The sequence below is a fragment of the Melitaea cinxia genome, chromosome Z, assembly GCF_905220565.1.
Source record: "Melitaea cinxia chromosome Z, ilMelCinx1.1, whole genome shotgun sequence".
Lineage (NCBI taxonomy): Eukaryota > Metazoa > Arthropoda > Insecta > Lepidoptera > Nymphalidae > Melitaea > Melitaea cinxia.
In genome coordinates, this window is record NC_059424.1 from 464414 (window position 1) to 479615 (window position 15202).

General features: G+C 32.8%; 1 long non-coding RNA gene across 3 annotated transcripts; it reads left to right on the top strand.

The window, feature by feature from the left end:
* The first annotated feature begins 7863 nt into the window (after nt 1-7863).
* Nucleotides 7864-9800, top strand: LOC123669023. Of its 3 annotated transcripts, none has more exons than XR_006745668.1 (4): nt 7864-8048; nt 8446-8653; nt 8835-9333; nt 9555-9800. It is a non-coding gene; the product is annotated as an uncharacterized LOC123669023 (long non-coding RNA). The 3 variants fall into 3 exon arrangements; XR_006745667.1 differs by lacking the exon at nt 7864-8048 and adding an exon at nt 8224-8351; XR_006745669.1 differs by lacking the exon at nt 8446-8653 and having other exon boundaries at nt 7867-8048; nt 9176-9333; nt 9555-9658.
* The last annotated feature ends 5402 nt before the right edge of the window (nt 9801-15202 follow it).

The following is a 15202-nucleotide window of genomic DNA, read 5'->3' on the forward strand; positions in this document are numbered from 1 at the left end:
GATACATAGCTCTTTCCAAGCAAACTTTTTCTTTTCACGTCAGATTAGTCTTGCTTATGTACCAAGCGTTTCTTTGATCTTTGCTTTCGCGTCATTTCTGGTATTAAGTTAGATGCACTAATGTTTAGCAATCGAATTGAATCAACCCAACTAGTATGATCGGGACAAAAAGGTTCATTACATTTTATGTGTATATTCACGGGGGAAGGCATTGGAGTTGCTAAAACCATACGTGTATATATGGCGCAGAAATTCTAGGATCTTCAAATTCTTCAATGTAAACAGTTGGTGAGTTATTGAAACTAGAGGTTACTTCTATATTTAATGGTGTAAGAACTTCGTCAGGATGTGAGGTTTGTACTAAATGAGGAGGTGGTGAATCAAGATGCTCACAGTTGGCCTGAAAAATATCGGTGTTAACTTCGTGTTGATAGCCTAATACATTTGTGTGAACCTTTTAATCAAAAACATCATGCCAAATTTCTGCCATATCGACGTCGATATTCTGAGCCGCTGGCGGCAAAGGAGACGTGTTGGTGTTACGTTGACCGGCAGATTCTGTCAAAATGAAAATAAAAATGTATATAATTTGTGTGGTATTATATTTAAAAACTATTGATTTACATTCTAGTTATATATTTTTTCTAAAAAAGAGGTTAAATTAGATACTTTTGAGTGGAACATGCTCGCATGTTAAAACTTATACGACAAACAAAATCGTTTATTCCGATACAGCAACATTTTTTGGGTACAACTTCGTACAACAAGATCGTATGTGCTTAAGCGATGAATGACTTTAAACTGATTTTTGTCGAATAAAAACTTATGTGAAACTACTGCGGTAAAATTAAATACACCACAATTAAGTATTTTAGTGTCTATAAAATATAAGTAAATGAAATATGTTGATTATTAAGGAACAATTACATGGGTTATAGATTTCTGTAGAACAACATTGCAAATTAACAAACGACCAAAAGATACGCGTTTTAGATAATTTTGGTAAATTAGTTTCTAGACTTATAAAGTAACACCAGTAACTATTTTTTAATTACCTTAATGAAAAAAAAATATCTATTACTTACCTTGTTTAGAGATTTCTTCATCCTTGTTGCTACAAGGAGTTGGATCGTCACTGATTTTATCCAAAAAAAGGGCTAAATTTAATATTCTCTCTTTCTAGATGCACTAGACATTGTTACAGTCACTTATTAGTCACGAAACCTGAAATTATGATATTAAACCGAATTCTCGAGGAATTCTTGATGTCTTGCTAAAATGTTCGACTTTGCCGAGTACAAACACGTAAATGACGATGGGTCGCGGCACACGCGGTTTCGGGGTGTAAAGAACAAGCTCGTATATGTGAATACATGTTTGTTCGCTGCAGTACATTGTAGATAAGATGATGTTCGCTTGAGTATTTAGAAAACTAAAAGACCAATAAATTAAAAAAAAATATTGCCATGTAGCTTTTTGCATGTTTAATACGAATCAATAATAAAACAGATTTCATCTTATTTTTCCATAAGATTTTGTTCTTGGGACCCGTCGATTTTCGTGTCTCGACAGCGGAATCCGCGGTGAGATATCAAATTCGTATTCATTAAAACTCGACAGTCCCGTAGCGCCACACTTGTGAGTGCGGCGACGAGGCGAACCCTGTTGCGTGAGAACGTTGACATTTAATAGTATGAATTCGGTATTCTGTGAAGGGATTTATCGCTTCATACACCACAATTCGAGACTTGATTCGACACTTGACTTCATGCACATATTCTAAAATAAAGTCATAAGAAAAGAATAATGATAAAATAAACACAGCTCTAAATTGCCGCTCTTCGATTCGACACGCACTTCACATCGCTTGTGCGTACGGAATGTTTACAGAATTCCGCGACTTCGTCCGCGTGGAATAAAAAAAAAATGTTTAGTTCGCAGAGTTACAAAATAAATAAATTTTCAGCTATCTGCCATTGAAAGTCGCGTCAAAATTGGTGCAGCCGTTCCAAATATTAACCGGAATAAATAGACAGATAGACAGACAGACAGACAGACCGACAAAAATTGTAAAAAATGTAATTTTGTATATATATATATATATATATATATATATATATATATATATATATATATGTGTCCAGAGTATAGTATTGAGACACGATTTATGTCGAAGATATAGTTCGAGGACATTTGTAGAAAATGAGGTCATGTCTCAAAGTTCTCTTGTATCTAATGTATCTATGAAGGACATTTAAATTTGTATATAAAAATAGTACCAAAAAAGCAATATAGATGGCAGAACTTGTCTTATTTCAACATTAATTTACAAAATTGCACAATTGATCGTTATCACTGAACGTCCCATAACAACCAAGTTTTAAAAATATTATTATTTATTACAATCTTTTATTTATGTAAGTTACACGTGTGGCGATGTTGCAAATTAAATTTGATCCATTTCCCGGTATACCGATTGAGCTGAAATTTTGCATACATGTGTAAATCGCGTGACAATGCAATATTATGATGTCATGGTGCTGATCTGATGATGGAGCTGGAAGGTGGCCATAGGAACTCAGTAATTAAACGTCATAACCTCATCGAGTATGAGCTCGTTTGATTTGCCTTGACGAGTACTTTGGTGCTAGATAGTATCCAGGGTCTGATGATGAAGCTAGAAGGTGGCCATAGGAACTCAGTAATTAAGCGTCATAACCTCATCGAGTATGAGCTCGTTTGATTCGTTTTGACGAGTACTTTGGTGCTAGATAGTATCCAGGGTCTGATGATGAACGTGGAAGGTGGCCATAGGAACTCAGTAATTAAACTCAAAGAAAATGGGCATATAATACGCAAAACCCAAATTTTGGTTGATAAAATATAACAAGAAAAAAAAAATATCCGCCTATATTATAGGTGCTTATTTTTATTCTAAAGCTTAAGTGCCACGGTCATTTTCAACACCTCTGAGGACTCGCAACGGGAACCCTCCTACGGGAATCAGTGACAAAATCGCAAATATTTTTGAGTTTTAGTGCAAAACAAGTCTGTTTTAGGTTCAACAAACTTAACCATGACTTTGCAAAGTGAAATTTAAAAAATTAAAGCGATAAGACATAACTTTTACAATAATTGTGTTTGTTCGCAAACGAAAAAAAAACCGACTTCAATTACATCGACGAGTAATACAGCGTAGATCGACGAAAAAATAGTCAAGTAACTACGCGTTATCAAAGATTACTCGAAAAGTAGTGATCAGATCTCAATGAAATTTATATGTGACTACATGACAAACATCAGCTTTCGATTAAATTAAAAATTATCAAAATCGGTACACCCAGTAAAAAGTTATTGCGGATTTTCAAGACTTTCCCTCGATTTCTCTGGGATCCCATCATCAGATCCTGGTTTTCGTATCATGGTACTAAACTAGGGATATCTCCTTTGCAACAAAAAAAGAAATATCAAAATCGGTACATCCAGTAGAATGTTATGCGGTATAATACAACGTAGGTCGACGAAAAAAGCGTCAAGTAAAAACGCATTATTAGATATAACTCGAAAAGTAGTTGTTAGATCTCAAATAAATTTAAATGGGACCAATTGGCACACACCAGCTTTCGATTAAAACAAAATTTGTCGAAATCGGTCTACCTGGTCAAAAGTTCTGATGTAACATACATAAAAAAAAATACAGTCGAATTGAGAACCTCCTCCTTTTTTGGAAGTCGGTTAATAAACTATATAACGGTGCCGCGATCCGCGTCGAACAAGACATCAAAGACAGTTCTCTGACCGAAACTCAGAAAACTACAAAACTTTACGAACGGGCGTCTCGTATAACACGGCAGACACAGATTCCCTAAAACACCTTTTCCACTAGTAAAACTCCCCTATCCCTCCCTAGCATCATTTTCTTTCCCATCTCTTTCATCGACAATATAGGTTTCCTACTGCATCACATAGGAAAAAGTCAAAATCTGAATTCTAATTACTTTAAGCTATAAATAGAACGCATTAGATGCACAGTCTCATACAAAAGTAACATTTAAAAGTGTCGCCAAATATGCTCCAAATAAACAAAAGGACTTATGGTCACGATATAAACATATTTTTATGGAAATTTAACCTTATACACATGATTTAAAGTTGTATTTACAAAGCAGGGTACAAAAAGCAATAAAATTTTATGATCGAAATTTGCCGGGACAATAGGACAAGACATGAAGTGAGTCGAGTATATTATACATATTTTACACTTTATATTTTTTACACAATAACTTAGTTTTTTATGTTTTTAAAATTTATATATATTGTATCTTCTAAATGTAAACAAATATATTTTTAACCGACTTTTTAACCGACGAAAAAAAATAGGAGGTTCTAAATTCGATTGTATTTTTTTAATGTATGTTACATTAGAACTTTTGACTGGGTGGACCGATTTCGATGAATTTTGTTTTAATTCAAAGGTGTTGCGTGTCATTTGGTTCCATTTCAATTTAATTGAGATCTGAAAAGTACTTTTAGAGTTGTCTAATAATGCATATTTACTTGACTATTTATTTTTTCGTGAACCTACGTTGTATTAAACCACATAGCTTTCACTGGGTTTATCGATTTTAATAATTCTTACTTTAATTGAAAGCTAATGATTGTCATAAAGTCTATTTTAAATTTGATTGAGATCTGATGACTACTTTTTGAGTAATATTTGATAGCGCGTATTTATTTGACTATTTTTTGTCTACTTACGTTGTATTACTTGTCAATGTAATTGAAGTCCGTTATTTTTCGTTTGCGAGCAAACACAATAGGTATATATTAATAGGTTATCGAAACTAAATAACTACTAATGTTAAAAATTACAACTTACAAATTATAGTTGTAAGATTAAAGCAATATATGCTGTAATAGTATCCAGTTGCTGGTAATTATTTTATTTATGTGTATATTGGGAACTTGGGTTATCTTTAATTTTGTAAAAGTTACCACCTTTTATTTACATAATTTTATTTTTATTACATAATTATTTATACAAATAAAATAAAACCTATTAGCTCCAAATAGCACAAAAGGAAATACACCAGTTTAAGAATAAAGGATAAAAATTAAAAAATAAAATATGCAAATAAAAAAATTCGAACGTTTCAATAGTCACGCGAGATTTATATCAGATAACCTACCACTGATTGCACACAACATTCTTATAAAATTATTAAATGAAATCATTTAAAAAAAGTCTCGAGTGATTCAGATCAGATGATCTTCAACCCTCCAACAATATCCTGTAATGTTAGATGGAAAAAAAAACTTAGTAATGCTGTTATCAATAACACATTTATGTATACATACAGAACAAAATTTGTTGTTACCATTTGCAATCGTTCTATGAAGAGTTCCGGTATAATGGATAGCTGATTGTGCAAGTTTTTTACAGTAATGATTAGTTTTACTTTAGCAATTTTAAGTGCAGATAATATTTTCCGTATCATCATAAGATAAGCTCAAAAAATAGTTAAAAATTTTTGTTTTACATATTTTACTATTGTCAGAAGAAACTTTCAACATTTTATTAATTTTGTTATAGATAAAAGGTCCCAAATAACAATAAAATTTACGAATAAACGCAGTTCGAAACTTTTGATTGTTAGAACATATTGTATAGTTTCGGCGCTTATTTAATATTTTCTTGGTATATTTATATAGCTCTGAATGTTGTTTCGAGATAATACGAAGTAAAAATAACTGTCGAACTGTAAGGACCTCACAATATTTATATATTTCGTTCGTTGGATAAAGAAGTGGCTTGAAAATACTAACTTTAAGTACTTCGCGTTGAGCTATCTCAAGAGATTTTAAAGTTGTTTTTGATGCTCCACCCCAAGATACAATGCAATATGAAATGATAGATTGACATAAAGCTAAGTATATTCTTTTTAAAATAGTTGGTTCAACAACGTCTCGAAGATTTCTAAAAATGTAAGTTAACTTTCGAATTTTAATTGATAAATCATAAATATGCCGTTTAAAGTTAAGGTTACAGTCTATGGTAATACCTAAATATTTCATAAAATCCACTCGCCCAATAAAAGGGCAAGCGCAGTTTGAGCCTCGACCACAGGAATGACATTAAGTACCTTAAATATACTGTGCATTTAATATAGATCAATATAACTATTTACAGCATGTAATTTAAATGAATATTTTCGAAGATATTACAGATTTAAAATGCAAGGACATAACGGTTGTGGCAGTACAGGCCGGGCAGCCGGCGGCGTCGCGTGCCTAATTAAATAATAATAAAAACAATAGCGCATCGAAGGCCGCGCTTCGCCCACCACACCGACTTTTTCTTAAGCCGAGGTGCGATCGCGCTAAGAGACACCACATGACACGCAACACTTTTCAATTAAAAAAAATCGGTCCGAAAAGTCAATAATTCTGAAGTAACATACATAAAAAAAAAATACAATCAAATTGAGAACCTCCACTTATTTTGGAAGTCGGTTAAAAAGCTATGAACGTTGTATATAAAGACATTCTGTAGTATATTTAGTATCAGCATTGCACCAGTGCGAAGCCGGGGCGGGTCGCTAGTAATGTATAAAATAGAATAACTATTTGGTGATAGTTGAAGTTAATTTATAAAATACCTATGAGGAGTAGGAAAGAACAAAGGAAAAAAAAAATTGTACAACGTAATCTGTATTAGTATTTTTTATCTTTATTTGTCTTCCTGTCCTGTGTATCTCTTTTACTTAGTTTGCAATAAAGATTAATTGTATTGTATAAGTATTATATTTGTCAGATCTGATAGGTAGATTTCGAGATTTCAGTTCGAGCCGAACTACTGATATTATGCTATACTTGTACCAAGTAGGTATAGCATAATATTCTGAAGATATTCCTATGCTTCATTTAGTCTCAAAGAGTGTCAACTAAAAGCAAAGGCTTGTGTTATGCTACCATGTACCTAGTGAACTAGTGGTGATCCTAGAATATTCATACATAAATACATGCACACCTAGACTCGGAATATACATATTGAAACTTTAGATTATGCTCACTAATCCCTATAAATCGACGGTCCATAATCTAAAGTTTTTAGCCTACATTTTTTTTTGTTGCGCCGTGCGGGAATCGAACCTGTGACTTCACGAGTCGCTCAGCCGGCAACTTAGCCACCGCGCTACGGAGGTTGTCAGATGTAGGTATGTAGCTAGTAAATAAATTAAAGCTACATAGGTACGCTGCGGTAGGTACGCATTGCCTACAGGATCCTACAAGGATTACAAATTAGGTACGACTAAAGGGAAAGGAAATTTACCGCAATTGTAAACTATTTTCTATAAATCATGATAAAAACAAAATTTCGATTAAATTGTTTTTTTTTTTTTCGGAGTATTAGAGAAAGTGATGATTTATCATAACCCAAAATCCCTTTTTCCCAAGTGCTCCAAAGATATCATATAGGTAAATAAGTATAACTTATAAATATAGTTTTTAGAATAATATACTTCAGATTACTTTCTAGTTTATTTCGTTGTAGAACGCAATAAAAAATTAAAACCAGAAAATATTTTTCACACTACTTATAAACGCGCGGACACGAACGATCACCGCTGCAACGAATAACCTGAGCATTCGTGTTTACGTAAATACGTACCTACCTAACCTCAAAACTTTAACCATGGATATCTCCATAACCATGGGGTTCTGAGGTGTGACAGTGGTACCAGGGGTAGCGTTCCCCACCCTCCGCCCCCTTCCCCCCACGGTCCCGAAATTCGGTTTTTCCTAATCTAAAGCTTTACCGCATATTAATGTAAATAATATCAAGATTAAATAAGTTCAATACAAAAACTGAACCATATTAATATTGTGTTAAACAAAAAAGAAAATGTACTATAAACTTCTCTCTAGACGTTTGTATCGGTGTGTATTGTGTACAAAATACGAACTTGTGGACTAATTTAGCTAGATAAAAATTTGTGTTGTGTGTAAAGCTTCGTTTTTATGTTTAATTACGTAAAACATTTAAGGTTAGTAAATATCATTGAAAAAATACATTACAATTCTTTACTATTTTTAAAATAAATTTATATTTCAATAATCTGTTTTTTTCAGATGGCTTTTATTTAAAACTAATGTATACGCATTCGTTTTATTTTTAAATGATTCATCCAATAAAGAAATTGATATAATATCGTGGTACCGGATGTAAATAGCCTGAGTCATTGTTAAAAAGTACTAAGTATTGTAAATTATTACAAACGATAGTTAAACATTGTGAAGGGTCTGCCCGACATGGCCAACGTTTTGTGTTTAAATAAGTGGCACAGCAGGTAAATTATTATTTAAATTATAGATTTTTAAGAATTGCTATTTCACTGTCATAATAATAAGAAAGTAATTCATAATTACAATTAATATTATCAGAAACAATGGAAGAGGCAGAGGAAAAATTAATAAGATTAAAAAGAACCCCTATTCTTCTCTACCAATAATGAGTAGTCTGCTAAAGCAAAAGCGGCTGCTGTTGAAAAAACTTTCAAATTAAAAGCATTAGCAAAGGATTGATTAAAAATAGATAATATATTTAGCCAAACGGCTTGAGAGTTAACTGGCGAACCCACTGAAATTGCAGGTAATATTTATTATTTAAAATGTAAATATTGTTCATTAATTTCTAATAATTTTTTTACTAATGTTTTTTTTTACAAGGGATATATATTAATTGATATAAATTTATTTTTAATCGTTAATTTTTATACTATCAATTAAGTTACAATACTGAAATTTTATTTCAAATTTTTTCATTCCACTAGAACCTAAGAAATAAAAGCCAAAAAAATGTATCCAAAAAATAGTGAAGAAACAAGCCTAAAAACATCTCAACACAGACAGTCTCAACAGTCTCAACAGTCTCGAATGGTCATCTACATCAATAGCGTCTTCGATATCTTCATCACCACCGTCATCGTTATGTAAACCTATGAAAATAAATAATGAAACTAAAAAAAACGAATTAATGACAGTACTAACTACATTGTTGGCTCAAAAAAAGGAAAAAAATTAGTTCATAATCTACACCATACCACCTTGATCATCTTCAATATCACCATCAACTAAAAGTAGAAAAATAAGAAAAATCAACTCAAATTTGAAGGACATAAATATGCGTATGGAAATAGCACATGAAGACAGTACATTAGCAACAATTGCTGATAATCCCTTTTCATCATCATCATAAATCTGACACAGAAGCTGAAATGAATACATTAGCAGCTAGATCATCATCATCAACAAAAAATACTGTATCCAATGGTAAAAAAAAAAATATTGTTTTTACTTTTTTAGGATATCTATACTTATTATAATTATTTACAAAATCATAATATGGATAGATTCCATTCTGAAATTGTGGAATGATGTAATCGTGATAATATTTATCTATCAATATTTATATTTACATCAGTGTCACAATTTTGAAATTTAAATCATTGTATTAATTAAAAAAATTATAATATATATTTTATTTTTAACAGATTCTTTGCTGGAATGTATCAAACATAATTATAACAGTCTATCAAAACAATTAGCAAATTTAAAAGGCCATATCTGCTGACGTTCCCAAATCCTGTCTGAAATAAAAAAATAACAGTACTCAGCTGTTCGATTTCAGTTTATTAACAGATCCTGAAGGAGATCCAGTGGTCCAAAAATTAGAATTTCCGCTATCAACAATGGAAGATATTATTTTGATAATTTCAATGAAAAATTAAAAGGCGAAAAATATAAAAATAAAATGGTAAGTTTTTAATAAACTATATTCAAATATATGAAAGATCTAATATAGTTGCTCTATCTTACAATATTGAAATTGTCATATTTGATAAAATGCTAATCATAATAATTAATTATTCATACAAATAATTATAATAAATTTTCTTTTCCAGAATAAACGTATATACTTTTCTCTTGATGGAAAAAATACTTTTACCCGTAAGTTGGGAAATATTGTTATATAAGCTACCTATACCTATTGCTATAATATATAATGTATAATATAAACTAATCTATTAATGTTACTTACTTCCATATCATGTATTGTAACCTTTAGTCTTTAGTTAGTGATAAGCAATATTTACTATTTACTTCTATCAGCATGTAATCAGTTAATCACTATTAGAATGTGAACAATATGTATTATTTACTTTAATATTATATGTACTTTAAACCCTTAATGTACTGTGTGGCTACAGTACTAAAGAATTTAGCCACCCCCTCTCTTCCCGTGGGTGTCGTAAAAGGCGACTAAGGGACATCACAGTTTCACTACCACCTTGGAACTTAAAAAGCCGACCGGTGGCGGGATAACCATTCAACTGCTGGCTTTGAAATACACAGGCCGAAAACGGGCAGCAGCGTTTTCGGTGCGACAAAGCCAGTACTGCGGTCACCAACCCGCCTGCCCAGCGTGGTGACTATGGGCAAAACACATGAGTTCACGTTATTTTTGGCGTCAACTTGTGGAGGCCTATGTCCAGCAGTGGACTGTATAGGCTGTAATGATAATGATGAAACCCTTAATTGTGTGAGAGCGGATTTCTTATGTAGAGTGGTTAGTAAGTAAGTATCCCCTCCTATTCCATCCTATTCCAAGCCCCATAAATACTCCAGGACTCCCGAAATCACGCATTCTATTTCCAACTCCTAACTATATCAGTACTCTGTTTCTTTGATCGTATTACTATTTCTATTAATTAAGTTTCTTTATATTAAAATGTAGTATAGTAGTATACGTATAAGTAAGTTGTATACGTTCTAAGTATGTAGTATAGGTATGTTGTATACCTTATAAGCCTTATATTTAAATGTCAGTAATAAACATGCAGTTTTGCTATGAACACGTCTTTTTAAATTAACACTCCTCAGTCCCATCCGTACATGGCGACCCTGCAAGTTGACGCGGCGCGTTTTCTCTAAGTGTATCAAATAACCGAGAACAATGGAATTGTGGCGGCGAACTTTTATTAAAATATATTAAAATGTAAACGGTGAACAGTATGATTCTAAAAACACGTGAGACTTAAGTTGTGGCGTGATAATTAAATCCAGTTATTTCATTTTTTTTTAATGAGAAGCTAGTGTCTGTACCTATACAAGTCCATTATCATGTGCCACTCAAAAGGTTGAGACATTTACAGCATATCAAGGCGCACATGTCCTCTATGAACGTGTTGTTGATCGTTTCTACAAAAAATGTCACCAGAGCTGCATGAACAGCGCTTTGCGAGATGAATCTATTCGCCGATCTGTGAGCCGTCGGTTCCGTGAAGCACGTGAACGTGGAGCCCGTCAATATGAGTCTGGAGCTGGACCGAACGTCTAATCGTCGATCGTCGAATCGTGAGTGTGTAACTATAGTGAAGTGAAAGTCATTAAAGTGTTTTTTTTTTACGCTAATAGTACCGCGTTTACAGTATGTATATCGAAATACCTACCACTATATTTTAATTAATACTTTATATTATTATTATTATTAATTACTTTAGAAGAATATATTTTGTACCCTTAAGTCTTTAAATTCTTAATTTAGATATTATAATAAGGAGATTAATTTGTTAAGTTGTTTCGAACTTATAGAATAAATAAAATGGATATTTTAGTTAAGTAATGGCTAATAGGTTAAAAAAGATATATACAGAATTACCAATATTGAGAGAAGCTATATGTAAACTAGGACCGTTAAGGAGAGTAGAACAGCTTGGTCAGTTAAAGTATAATTTAGTACATGAATTGTATGACGAATATTAAAAATATAATATGCAAAAATTGAAAATGTATGTTTAATTATACAGAAGTTGTATCGTAAAATTTATTCTTACGATAGGGGAAGCACCAATAAGGACAGCATAATGGCGAAATTTGACCTTAAAACTGCCGTGAGCATCATTCCGGTGATGGATGGTTCTGAGGATATGACAAAACGAATGATAGATTCAATAGATTTGTATAGTACTATGATTGAACCGACAGAACAGAGTTCTCTTATCAATTTTGTTTTAAAAACACGTTTAACAGAAAGTGCAAAGTTGCGATTAGAAAAAACTTACACAAATTGTTCAAGTTTAATTACTGATATTAGAAAGCATCTTCTTACAACAAAATCTATTACAGCCTTGCACTCTCAGTTACTTACTTGTAACCAAGGATCGCGTTCTATTATTCGCGTTTTATTTATCGCGAAGAGTACGGTAAGTCGTTAGAGGAATTATTTACGCAATTGACTGTATCGCAGGCGGATGGTAATACGTCAGCATATAATACATTAAAGCCACTAAACGAAAAGCTAGCGGTTCATCGTTTTGCAGACGGTTTGCGTAACAAAAATTTGAGTTTGATTTTGACAGCACGCAACTACGACTCTCTCAAGGACATTATTCAAGCTGCAAAAGAGGAAGAGCTGTCTTCAAATCGCAGTGAGCCGAGGGAGTCCATGTTTTACGCTCGTCGAGAGGGTCGAAGAAATTTAAACCAGGTAAGGTACTTATCTTACAATCAGCGAGGTCGAGGTCGCGCAGCACAGAGAGGTAACCGTGCATATTTTAATAATTACTCGACGCGCAGTCCCTTTGCTCAGAGATGGACCTCTCAAAATTCTCCTAATTATTTCCAAAATTACTCAAGGTCAGACAATCCTCGTGGACAAAGACCTTTTTTTGGACAAAGGCCCAGAGGTGATAAATTTTACCGATCACGTGGATCTTCGACTAGAGGCCACAATGTGCATTATTTACATAACAAAGAGCAAAGTCAAGTAACTGATAACTATAATACTACCGAAAACCAGTTTTTTCGATCCTAAATTTATAAATGCATTTACAAATAGCAATAGTATAGATACAATAGTAAACAGTTTACATTTCAAATGGATAGTCGACACCGGAGCGTCCTTATCAGTCGTGAAATATGAGGCGGTACGGCATCTACCTATAATTAATGATGTTCAAGAAATTAAAGGAATAGGTGGTACAATTATAACAAAAGGTTTTATTAATTTGAAAGTTTGCATGCAAAATTTAGGATTTATTCACACTTTTTATGTTATTGAAAATATGAATTTCCCGGAACATGGTATTTTAGGCCGCGATTTTTTAAGAAAATATAAGGCTATTGTAAATTATGAAAATAATACCGTAAATTTAAAATTAAATTCAGAAACAATAACTATTCCCATGGATACAGGTTATTTAGGAAAAAATTATTATATAGATATTCCGCCACGTTGCGAGAAATTTTATTTTGTGAATACTAACTTCAAGGACGACTGTGTTGTATTTCCGAAACAGTTATGCGATGGAGTTTTTATAGCGGGTAGTATAAGTAAGCCAAAAAATGAAAAACTTAGAATACAAATATTAAATTGTAGAGATGAAACCATACGTTTAAGTTTCTTTAATCCGGAAGTAGAACAATTATCAGAATACGTAATTTGTAACTATGAAAAGTATGAAAGTGATGGGAATCGAGTGCGAAGAATGTTTAAAGAGTTAAAATTAGATTTGTTAAATTTAGAAGAAAGAAAATGTATAGAAAATATATGTGCGAAATATTCGGATATTTTTCAATTGAACGGCGATAAATTGTCAGCCACAAATATTTACTCACATTCTATACATTTAAAAAATAATGACCCGGTATATACCAAGCCTTATCGGTTGCCTTATGCTCAGAGAGAAGAAATTGAGTGTCAAGTACAAAATATGCTTAAAAGCGATATAATTGAGCCCGCAGCTAGCGAATGGTCGAGCCCAGTGTTACTGGTGCCTAAGAAAGATGATGGTAAGGAGAAAAAATGGAGGTTAGTGATCGATTTTAGGAAACTTAACGACCGCATAATAGATGACAAATTTCCACTGCCCAATATATCCGACATATTAGATGCTTTGTCTGGTTCAATGTACTTTACACATCTTGACTTATATCAATCATATTATCAGCTAACGTTAGATCCAGAAAGCCGAAAATATACTGCATTCACCACCCACACGGGGCAATACCAAATGAAGCGTATGCCTATGGGTTTAAAAACAAGTCCCAATGCCTTTTCTAGAGCTATGACAGTAGCGATGTCTGGTTTAAATTATGAAAAATGTCTCATTTATTTGGATGATTTAGTATGTTTCGGACGAAATTTACACCAACATAATCAAAATTTAATCGCAATATTTGAACGACTCCGAAAAGTTAATTTAAAATTAAATCCAGCGAAATGTGTTTTCTTACAAAAAGAGTTACTTTATCTCGGACATATAGTTTCGTCTGACGGGATTCGACCCGACCCAAATAAGTCAAAAATAATAGAAAATTATCCCATTCCAAAATCAGCAGAAGAAGTAAAACGATTCATATCATTTGCTAACTATTATAGAAAATTTATACCACAATTTGCTAAGTTATGTATACCTTTAAATAAGCTTACGCGCAAAAATGTAATTTTCTCGTGGTACACAAACTGTCAAGAAGCTTTTATAAAAATAAAAGAATCATTAATATCACCACCTTTGTTGCAATATCCCATACTAAACAATGACAACGTATTCATATTACAGACTGACGCTTCTGGATATGCAATAGGATCCGTTTTATGTAACCAAGACCGCCGACCGGTGGCTTTTGCAAGTCGCACGCTTAATAAAGCTGAATGTAATTACCCGACAGTAGAAAAAGAGTTATTATCTATTGTATGGTCCATTAAATACTTTCGGCCATATCTATACGGGAGAAAATTTATAATTGAAACCGACCACAAACCTTTAATATCGCTTTTTAGTATGACAAATCCATCTAGTCGTTTGATGAAGTTTAGATTACAGCTGGAAGAGTATGACTTTATAATAGAGTATGTAAGAGGACGTGATAACGTAGCTGCAGACGCGTTATCTCGTATAAGAGTGACAAGTGACGAATTGAAAGATTTACAGGCTAACATTAGGATGATGGTAATGACTAGGGCAATGCGTAATAGAATAAATAAAGCAACAACGCAAAATCAATCGGATGATGAGGCTTCAAATTACGATTGGTCTGATCAACCAAGAGTGGTAGAAGTTCTCAGAAAACCGAAGGATTATGTGGAGTTAAAGTTTGGTAGTAAGACAGAGTGGCAGAAGTGTAAAAGTGGCGTGAC